An 8,743-nucleotide genomic window follows, 5' to 3' on the forward strand; every position below is an offset into this window, starting at 1 on the left:
AGCAACTAATATTAAGGGCTAAAGTGGAAGGCAAATGTTTTGAGAATGATGAGGGCAACAAAAGTACATATGTGCTTGACACAATGGATGGATGCTTGGATTGTGATAAGAATTGTACGAGCCCCTAATATAATAAATTTTTTAAAAAAAGATTAAGAGTGAGACGTTGACATTCAAGCCCCCTCTGAGCCTCTGAGGGGCCCTGTGGAAGCGTGGCTATTGGGTGTGACGCAGGAGCTGGAGATTGGAGATTGGAGGGACCGGGGTCCTTTTCCCAAGACCACAATGCGTGGGATCAGTAGGTTGGCTTGTTGTCACCTGTCATCAAAGGAAGAGCAACTCTGGGGCAGATGGGACACACGCCGGGTGAGCATGAAGGGCCTTCAAGTGGTGTCTTATTTCTCTAGCGTTGCTGTAACAGAGGAAGGCTTTCGCTCTCTCCTGGCTCTGAGGGAAGGCCCTTGTCTCTTCAGCTTCTGCCTCCGGGTTCCTTGAAGATCTCCATGTGACTGGGAGCTCCCCATCCACATCTCTGTTTTGCCCAATTTGCTCCTATTATCTCGACTGCGACATTGACCCAAGATACAGCCTATCCTCACCCCGCCTCATTAACCTAACCGAAAACTCATTCCTAAATAGGATTCTTACCTTGGGTGGGCAGCCCCGGCTCCGCACCTGTGCAGCTCGGCTGGCCCGCCTGTCTGCTCCGGCACAGTGTGGAGAGAGCATTGTGCCGGGAACATCCTGCAGGAGCGGGGTCCTCCCACATATCCTCACCAGAGTCCTGCGTGCCCAACCTAGGTCCAGCGCAGAGGCAACCGGCCTCATCTAGCGTCAGATTCCATTGCGCCCGACTCTTCCCCTCCTGGTGGGAACGACGGATGGCGGGCAGGGGAAGGAGGTGGGTGGGAGGAGTAGACAATCGCTTGAATTCTCGGATCAGCTGCCATCTGGCTCCCGGAAGAAATGGAACATGTGGCCAGAGCACTGGCCCCCTGGCGTCGATATAATCCACATGGGAGTACCCGTGGCCCAGCTTGACCTCCTGGCCCCGCTTCACCTGCCTCTTCATCATAACAGGGCTGCTTTGGGAGGAGCTGATCCTGTGTCACAGTGCCGGGCCCAGGCAAGAGCTCGGGGCCCTCGTCACACCCATATGGGTGCGCACGCGCACACAATTCCATAGACGAGACCCCCGGTCTTCCTCGCAGCTTCAATGTTCTCTAGCATGGGAGACACTTCCAGTCGAACCTTCCTTTCACCTTGTTACATTTATGTGTCAAGGAACAGGAAAACACACGTGTTCACAGGCGCACACATTCCTACCCTATCTGAAGGTGATAGTTGGGTTTTAATTTATGTCAGGAGCCTCAGTGGTTTGACAGTTGAGGCCTTGTGACCCCCGTGATGTGACCTAACGTAATATAACCAGCTCTGTGACAAGGCCGGCTGTCAGCAGGTGGCAAGCAGTTGTGAGAAGACTAGGAGGGACTACACCCCCTTTGCTCAGTTCACAGCCCCGATGCACATGGGGGTGTGGCTTATTTCCTCTAGGTGAGTAGATTACGGGAACACCTTTGCGGTTCTCTGCATCTGGATCCCGCATCTGGCTCTTTGACCTCTCCTTCTCTGGACTTGAGCCAACAGCCTGTCACATTGCCTGACAATTCTGGGAGCCGCCCGTGGCCGGCCACCTGACTTGCTGACCCGGGATTCATTCGATTCTCCCTTGACACGCCTGGGTGGCTGAGCGTGGGTTCATCGGCCGCAACAGCCTGCGGCCTTCCGGCCAGACCCGCAACTGGACACCTGACTCACAGACTTAAAACTGGACTTGCCCGAGTCTGCCACCGTGAGCCATTTTCTTGAAAGAAATGTCTCTCTTTATATGCGTGTCTGCATGTAAGCACCACTGGGCTTGATTCTCTAGAGAACCGATCGAACACACTGCACTTAGATAGGAAATAGCAGTTATTAATGACCATGGCGTCATCCCCTGCTCATGGCAGCACTGACGCCCAACAGCACCAAGCACTGCCCTGTCTTGCAGCAATCCCCACGCGAGTTGTGGATCGAACCAGGTGACTCGCTGGGTTTTTGCTAGCTGATATCGGGTCTCTCTTCCTAGTTCATTTGCATTGCAAGTTCTGTTAAAACTCGCTCTGCATCACAGCAACATGCACGCCTTCACTCGGACAGGAAGTCGTGCATGAGGTGCCTGGGCTGGGAATTCAATCTGGGTTTCCTGCAGGAAATGCGAGAATTTAATGCTTCTCACACACACACACACCCACTATCATGATCCCAATTCTTACCTGTACCAGGATGTACACTGGTACAGATAGGAATTGGAAACACAAGGAATCCAGGACAGATGATCCCTTCAGGACCAGTGCTGAGAGTGGCAATACCAGGAGGGAGGGTGGGGTGGAAAGGTGGAACTGATCACAAGGTCTACATATAACCTCCTCCCTGGGGGTCAGACAACAGAAAAGTGTGTGAAGGGAGACATCAGACAGTGTTAGATATGACAAAATAATAATAATTTATAAATTATCAAGGGTTCATTGGGGGCAGGGGAGCAGGGAGGGAGGGGGAGATGAGCTGATAGCAAGCTCAAGTAGAATGCAAATGTTTTGAGAATGAGGATGGTAACCAATGTACAAGTGTGCTTGCCACCACGGATGGGATGGATGGATTGTGGTAAGAGTTGTACGGGCCCCCAATAAAACGATTTAAAAAGAAGAAGAAATTTGAGAATTCTACTGAGTTCTAAGATGTTCCACGCTCTTCCCGGCGAGACCTGGCGCTCGTGGGTTTCCGCGAGGAGTTCTCAGAAAGGGAACGTGGCTCGTTCCAGCTTCAGAGGCACCAGAAGATATTTAGCTTCAAAAACGACAAGTTTGATAAGAGTGTTCAGACCAAGGAAATACATACACAACTGCATGATGGACTATGTCCGTGCTGTAAGGACACGCTTGAATGGCGTGTAAAGTGCAGCAAATACAAACCACTATCAACCCCCCCAAAATGTGTTAAACGTTCACAAAAGACAGTGAAGGAGTCTTATCATGTAATGCGCAGTAGACCTGTGAGGGTGAACTTGAAGCTTGTGCTGAACGTGAAACAAAAGAAGACATTGTTAGTCCATTTAACCAGGAACCTGCAAATAATCTAAGTCCCAACTATAGATGAAGGTGCTTAGGAGATGAAGATTTAAGGGACGATGATTGGGTTTTGATTTTTTTTTTCTTTTCTTCTTTTTTTAAGTCAGGGGAGAGCGGGAACGCAGTCCCCCACTACCACACAGTATGCAGTCGAGTTTCCCACATTTGGGAAAATCGCAGGGGTCAGCACATGCGGAGTACAATGGACAAGCCTCGTCCTGAGAAAACCACCTTTGTGATCAAGGTATCTCCCCTGCCAGGGAAGTGTAGGTTTTGATATTGATTTAGATGACACTGAAAATGACCATCAAGTGAACTAATAAAAATACATTAAATGTCAGTCCAAGAACATGAAGCTCTGACCAACGTTTGACTTTAAAAAAATCCTATAAAATTGGAAGACTTATAGAAAATAGTCACAACTTACACATGGACAACATAAATTATGCATGATTAAAAAAAAGAAGAATTAAAAAAAAGAAGAAGAATTGTACCACTGAAAAGTCAAGACTCTGTCCATATAGAATTGTATGTTATATATACTTGGTTGCTCATAGAACAACCTGTACACTACTTGTACCTATGTATATGCTTGCATGTTCTTATGCACACCCATGTTTACATGTACCAGGGTTGCCAGCTTTAGCGAGTTAAAACAATACGTAATATTTGGGTTGTGCTTATACACGTACATAGACTCAAAAATTATGCATTTACCAGAAACTTAAATTGAACTGGGATGGTGTATCCTATATTTTATACAGTGACCCTACATGCACACAAACGGATGGGTCGCCAGGATCTCGGGCTCAGCCCTGGTGAGTTAGTTACTTGTGCCAGCCTGGCCGATAATCACCTGGGGCTAATTGAAAGGTGGAGGGATAAATGGGTGGTGAGCCTCGGCTTTCTAGTTCTCGGGTCTCTTGTTTTGTGATGGTTGCACCGGGTGCAGCTGCTTTAGCAGTTCCCTGCTTCAGCTTGCAAGATTGACTTCCTACAAGACATCCCCAAGGAGAAGCCCCATGGACCTATCCCGATGCAGCCCTGGGTGCTGGAGCAGCCGTGTGGAGACCCGTGCTAGTGCTGAGATGCTTATTCGTTTACTGACTCAGCTTTCCTCCTGCAGTTGGCATCATTGCCTCTGTTTTGTGAGGTGGAGGACTTTGTGGACTGGTGTTGGGTTAATGGGTTAATGTTGGACTTGTGGGCTTGGGCAGCATTGGGTTGGGATGTTTTCGTGATGCACCTTTTCTTTACATAAAACTCTCTCTTATCCATGAGTTGCTGTGCATTTGTTTCTCCAAAGTACCCAGACTATTACACCTGGACACCCCATTTCACTGAGAAAATTGCTGGAGCGTTCTGTTCCCTCTGGAAATTAGACCCACAGCTGCTCTGCTGGCCACAGTCTAGCTCTGAGCCCCTGATGATCACTTCAATAATCTCACCCTAGGTCTGGGTTTGCTGGTGGGAAAGGACAGGCTTTCTGCCGGCGCGCCGCAAGGCTTGCTGGGATGCGGAGAGAGTGCCTCTCGCCAACAGCCCAGCTGTGAGGTCTGGCAGCAGCAGGCCTAGTCCTGGGCCTGGGACTGGTCTGCCCAGAGGGCTGTCTAGCTGGGGTCGGGAATACAGCCTGCCCCCTAGAAGTCCCAGCTTGGCTTCATCTCCGTCTAGCACTGCTTGCGCTGTGGGAGACAAGTCAGGGCCAAGGTGCATGGACAGAGGGCAGCAAGCAAGGCCCTGGGTCAGAGGAGCCACGGTGGGAAACAGAGTCCCAGGCCCTCCCCAGGCGACCTGGGCCAGTTCCTCTCTCCCCTCGCTCCAGCCCCACCCGTCAGAGAAGAAGAATCCGGATCCACAGATGTCTGATGAGTCCTCTGAGAGCCTAGCAAGAACAGGGTACATTTCTTTAGGAAGTTATTTCCCTGACGACTGCGTTTCTCCATGACACGGAATGCATTCTGATGATCTTAACAAGGGCCAACACCCAGGAAAGCGGAAAGCCAAAGCATTCCACTGCGCCTTTGTGACTTTTCCCCGTATGTTCATAAAGATATAATTCTCACAAATATAATTCATATATGCACGACACATAAGATATGTGTTTGCTACATACATTTTTTGCCAAAAAAATGTACTTTTAATCTAAATTTCAAAAATACCTATTTGACAAAAAAAACAACAACCCCAACTCTACTTCATAATTGAGGGTTATGTCTTTCTCACTTGCTAACATATGATGAGCACCCTTCTGTATCAATAACTTAACAACCACACCTCGATTTGTAATAGACGCATGATGGCCCCTTGTCTGGAGGAGCCGTTTTTAATGGGCACTAAGTTTGCTCACAATTATTTTACAAACATAAATAATCCACTCATAATAACCCTCCTCTTTCAGGTAGGCTATGCCAAATTCCTGGCAATGGTGTAGTTAGATCCAGGAACATGTATAGGTGTGTGTATATTCATACATACATGACAGACATTAAAAAAACCTCATGAAAAATGCAAGGACCCCCAATAAAATGATTAAAATAAATAAATAAAAATTTAAAAAAGAAAAATGCAATGAAAAGATCATCAAATGTTTCCACACTTTTTGAAACTCATATACACGCACGTATGCCACACTTATTAGCTAACTCCCTGCCTGACATTTCAGGTTTATCATATGAAAACATCTATTCTCCAACTATTTGGCACATTAATGACATAGAGTTGACTAGAAGGAACACTGCTATGAGTGGTGAGCGTGATACTGGCTATGATGGCGTAATGGTTAGGAGTTGGCCTGAGATCTGCAAGGTCAGCAGTTTGAAACCGCCAGCCGCTCCTCAGGAAAAAGACGAGGCTTTCTACTCCCATAAAGAGTGACAGTCTCAGAAACCCACAGGGGCACTACCCTGTCCCATAGAGTCACTGTGAGTCAGTATCCACTTGATGGCAGTGAGTCTGGTTTATGATGGTTAAGATTATGTGTCAACTTGACTGAGTTTGGTAGTTACGTAATGATGTAATGTAGAAGTTACATAATGATGTAGCCACCTTCCATTTTGTGATCTGATGTGATCATCCTCCATTTCTCTATAACACTGAATTTTGAATGATGACCTGGTTTTTGGAGCTTAACCAGGTCAATAAAGGAGGAATGAGTGTACAGCTATATATTTATATTATATTATATATGCATTACATATACATATGCATTATTATATATACATATGCATTATTATATATACATAATATACAAATATATATATGACTATGGTGAATATCACCTAATTGATCACCAGAGAAATTACTGACTTCTGAGTACCGTATATACTCGTGTATAAGCCGACCCGAATATCAGTCGAGGAACCTAATTTTAGCACAAAAACTGCATTTAAAATGTGCTGGAAAACTCAGCTTATACATGAGTATATACGGTAATTACTTTTAAAAGGAGGTTTTCCTTCTTTAACTATCTCCGATCGGACTGTAGAAATTGCTGTTCTTTGGTTTTAGTTGGCTTTTATAATTACAGGACAAAAGCGATGAAACCTCTCCCGAGCTTGTTACCCTTTGTATTGATTCTGTTTAGCGCGCCTGTCCCTCTCATCTGCTGACCCTCTCATTTGCTGACCCTCTCATCTGCTGTCCCTCTCATCTGCTGTCCCTGGCATCTGCTCTTCTTAATGTTAAGGAAGGTGCAGTGTGCCGAGGGGCCCTCACTTGCGAAGCTCCTATTCCCAGAGTTCTGGCATAGTTGGTTGGAAGTGTGCTCTCAACACTGGGAAGTTTTTCAAGCTCCCAGGTGATTCCATTAGAGAATCTGGGCTCTGATCTCCAGAGCCCCCTCTCACAGAAAGCAATTGAATTCTTCTAGGGCCTTAGATGGAATCTAGGCTATGACCCAAACCTATGACTCTCTAGGCCAAGCCTGTGATGGGTGGGAATTTCGTGCTTAGCTCCCCTGGGTAACTTGCTGGCTTTCAGGGGGAAGGGAGTGGTCAGGGCCTATTCTCTGACTGGAGAAATCAGCAGCACCCCTTATTTGCCAGGTTATTGGCTCTGAGCTTACCTGGGGGGGTTGGGTTTGGCATTTGAAGAGGAGACAGGAGAAGCCACCCACTGTTCCAAGGGCATTAGGACATCTCCCATCTTCTCATTCCATCTTCCCATTCCAACTGTCCCTTCGAGCCCCCCTTCCTTCCCAGTAAAGGCTACATCCTCTTCCCTCCCCAAACCCAGACAGCTGTGCCATTCCACTACCTTTCTAGGGAGTCAAGGCCTGATGAGGCTCCTGAGACTCTGTCTGGTTTTCAGAGGGCCCAGGTGCCCAACCCTGCCACCCCAGTGTGGGTGACGAGAAGGAGGAAGACTCACCAGTCTCCTCGCTCGGGTTCCGGTCACCCAGTGTGATGATGACTCATGGCATGTACACCCTCATACAAAGACCTCTTCACATGCCAGACCAGACAGAGTCCTTACCAGGCCTGTGACCAACACTGATAAGGGAGTCATATGTAGAAAATAGAAAACTTCATTACCTAAATGCGCTATTTCTTAGATTATATGAATACTAACATAAATGTTTTTGCAAAACCTTTCCACGTTGAATTACAATATTATTAGTTACGTTATTAGTAAAACTGAGCAGGAACCTTTACATTTTTTTCTTCTTGTCCTTTAATGACTACTTCATTCTTAAACAACTGGCTGATTAGGATCACAAGTACTACTTACTAAAATATGATAGCTAAGACACTGGGAAATTTGACAAAATCAGCAACTATAAAAACGCCAACAGTGTAATGCTTCCTCCTCCCCATTATCATGATCCCAATTCAACCTTACAAATCCAGCTAGACCAGAGGATGTACACTGGTACAGACAGGACCTGGAAACACAGGGAATCCAGGACACATAAACCCCTCAGGACCAATAATGAGAGTAACGATACTAGGAGGGGAAGGGGAAGGTGGGGTGAAAGGGGGAATGGATCACAAGGATCTACATATAACCCCCTCCCTCGGGAGCGACAACAGAAAAGTGGGTGAAGGGAGACGTCGGACAGTTTAAGAAATGACAAAATAATAATAATGTATAAATTATCAAGAGTTCATGAGGGAGGGAGGGTGGGAAAAGGAGGAAAAAAATGAGGAGCTGATACCAAGGGCTCAAGTAGAAAGAAATGTTTTGAAAATGATGGCAACATATGTACAAACGTGCTTGACACAATGGATGGATGGATTGTGATTAAGAGCTGTATGAGCCCCTAACAAAATGATTTTAAAAAAAGAAATGAAACAATATTTTGCATTAAAACAAAACAAAAACAACAGCAATAAAAACAATAGTGCATGCAGAAAACACCACGTGATTCGAAGCCTCACTGTAATTGGGTAAGAATGACAGCTCTGGCCAGAGCACATTAGAAAGCCCAAAAATGTAAATTGATAGAGTTTTAATCTTGCAGGTATATTGATACATGTAAGCTGAACTTATGAAAATATGTTTTTGTTGTTATATTTTTATTTTAAAAAGAATAGACTTCTGTTGAAATGCTGCACAAACATGTCTGGACTGTC

At 46.1% G+C, this 8,743-nt stretch overlaps 1 non-coding gene and 1 pseudogene across 1 annotated transcript; one reads left to right on the forward strand and one right to left on the reverse strand.

The window, feature by feature from the left end:
• Positions 1–2,777: 2,777 nt before the first annotated feature.
• Positions 2,778–3,178, forward strand: LOC115869141 (annotated as a pseudogene).
• A 93-nt stretch (positions 3,179–3,271) lies between these two features.
• LOC115869156 lies at positions 3,272–3,435 on the reverse strand. Its single transcript, XR_004046023.1, has one exon. It is a non-coding gene; the product is annotated as a U1 spliceosomal RNA (small nuclear RNA).
• Between the last annotated feature and the right edge of the window lie 5,308 nt (positions 3,436–8,743).

The sequence above is a fragment of the Echinops telfairi genome, unplaced genomic scaffold (genome assembly GCF_000313985.2).
Source record: "Echinops telfairi isolate 266 unplaced genomic scaffold, ASM31398v2 ScPeMD7_22;HRSCAF=79, whole genome shotgun sequence".
NCBI classification, from domain to species: Eukaryota; Metazoa; Chordata; class Mammalia; order Afrosoricida; family Tenrecidae; genus Echinops; species Echinops telfairi.